Raw genomic sequence first — 2,669 nt, 5'->3', positions numbered from 1 at the left:
ATTTATCTGCTTTTGATATTGTTTAAAGAGCTTGTTTCCTGGAGATTTTGGTTTTCCTTTTCTCTTATGGTCATCTTTCTCCAGGAACATGTGCCCTGTCAATACTGAAAATGTTTGCATTATGATTTGTCAATGTAGAAACAGACCGAAGTGCAGTCCTAATGAAAATAAGTCAACTTGTATCTTCATGTATCAGTGAGAAAGTGGACATTTGCTGTGTAGATTACATTTGTGGTAACCCATTGGTCTTTTGTGTATCAGACTTGTGAAAAGGCACATTTAAGCATTTGGAAGTATTTGTGTAAAATAATTGAGAAATTTATGCACAAAAAGAAGTATTAAAATTTATTATCTTAGACCTAAAACTAAGCATTTAAGCACACCAGAAACAGAACATTCAGACAAATATGGTTTGTTCTCGGCACAAAACAAGTTTTGTGAGTGTGTGACAAATGTGTTTTCTCTTTTCTCTCTCTCTAGCCTTGATGTCACAGGCGTGATAGAAGTATTTGTGTAAAATAATTGAGAAATTTATGCACAAAAAGAAGTATTAAAATTTATTATCTTAGACCTAAAACTAAGCATTTAAGCACACCAGAAACAGAACATTCAGACAAATATGGTTTGTTCTCGGCACAAAACAAGTTTTGTGAGTGTGTGACAAATGTGTTTTCTCTTTTCTCTCTCTCTAGCCTTGATGTCACAGGCGTGATGACATTCCCATCTGTCTGATGCGAACTGATAACAAACTGCCTTGTGAGAATTGCTGCTCAGGTTGTTCACTGGCTACTTCCTCAGCTGTAGGGATCACTAATTTCTCCCTTTCTTTGTGCTTTTGAGACAAGGTTTCATTCTGTAGCTCCCACTGTTTCCTGACTGTTGACAGAGGTGGCCTTGCTTGGATCCAGTGCAGATCACTAAATTTGCTGTGAAAATTATTACATTTTTGTACTGAGTCTAGTGAACTGCGTTGTTAGACATTCTCCCGCTTTTCCTCCTCTTCCTCTTTTCTTCTGTTCTGCCTCCTGCTTTTGAGCAATGTTCTCTGATTCTTACAGGACATAAGTGACTTATTTGTGTCTGTGTCTACATCCATCATTTTTATTCTGCATCCTGGGCTGCCCTTAGTCTCTGCATCCACTACTGTTCACTGTAAAGGGAGACTGAATAAGGCTGGGAGCAGCTTTTGTCTGCGTGCATGAGCATGGGAGTTTAGGAGGAAGTTTCCTGCTGTGTCGGTTTAGTTAGCCATCAGAAATATGCTCCTTTCGGGACTTTTTGCCTCCCAGCCCGTGTGGTTAGCTAGGCTTACAGTACCATGTGCTGCCCTCTCCATGTCTCCCTTTTAGTTGATCTTTAAGGAAAGGGCAGTTGGTGAGTCTCCCAACAATCAAGCCACTGTTGCACAGATGGGCAGTTCTTTCTTTATCAATGATTTCTTTATAATCCCTTAATCCTATCTAATCCCACCAGAATCAAATATTTATCTCCTCAACCCCCTGCTTCCTTCTGTACCGAAATATTTCCACCTACAGTATTCCTCCTCTTTACTTTCCTTTTATTTAGGCTCTGCTCTCCAAACTTAAGGGAAACTTTCCCCACCTGTTCACATCCTTCTGTCCTGCTTTGCACAGGTACTCCATGTGAGACATGCCACAGTAAATTGCTGAAGCTAAGATGCTCGTAGAAGAGAGAGCATGAGTCATTTGTTCTTTAGGGATTGGGCTTTTTCACTTTGAATACGTTTTTTCAGTCCCATCCATTTCCCACTTATTTCATAATTTCACGTTTTCTTAATTTGAGCAATTTGTGTGTTTGTAGCACATCTTCATTATTCACTCCTCAGCTGTTGGGCATCAAGGTTAATTCCATATTCTAGATATTGTGAGTAGAGTAGCAATGACCATGGATGAGCGTGCATCCCTGTTGTTCAGTCCGGTGTTGTTTTGGAATATGCCCAGTTATGGTCTTTCTGAACAGAATGGTGATTTTATTTTTAGGGTTTTGTTTGTTTGTTTGTTTTCAGTGCGTGTGTGCGTGCGTGTGTGCATGTGTGTGTGTGAAGACTTCAGACTGATTTGTATTGACTGCAGCAGTTTTCACTCAACAACAATGTGTAATATTCCCCTTTCCTCATATCTGCACCAGCATTTGTTGTTATCAGTCTTCTTGATTACATCCATTCTGATTGAATGGAGATGGAGTCCAAAGATGGTTTTAATCTGCTTTCCCTGAGTTGCTAAGGACTTTGAACACTTTGTGAAGACTTCAGACTGATTTGTATTGACTGCAGCAGTTTTCACTCAACAACAATGTGTAATATTCCCCTTTCCTCATATCTGCACCAGCATTTGTTGTTATCAGTCTTCTTGATTACATCCATTCTGATTGAATGGAGATGGAGTCCAAAGATGGTTTTAATCTGCTTTCCCTGAGTTGCTAAGGACTTTGAACACTTTTAGGATCATAGGAGCAAGGGTATTAGTAAGGAAGAAAGGGGGGGAAGTGGGGGCACCTTAAGTGGGAAAACCAGGATGGGGGGAGACGATACAAGAGAGAAACAGTGCCTAGCTAGTCATGAATACCAAAGGGAACCATATTATTCCTACAACCTACTGATAAATTATACATAACAGATCAAGAAATATATCTCTAGATAAGGTTTATTT

This window comes from Nannospalax galili, unplaced genomic scaffold, assembly GCF_000622305.1.
Source record: "Nannospalax galili isolate Female #2095 unplaced genomic scaffold, S.galili_v1.0 scaffold664, whole genome shotgun sequence".
Lineage (NCBI taxonomy): Eukaryota > Metazoa > Chordata > Mammalia > Rodentia > Spalacidae > Nannospalax > Nannospalax galili.
The sequence above is the reverse complement of the archived record's forward strand: the minus strand, read 5'-3'. Positions refer to the sequence as shown.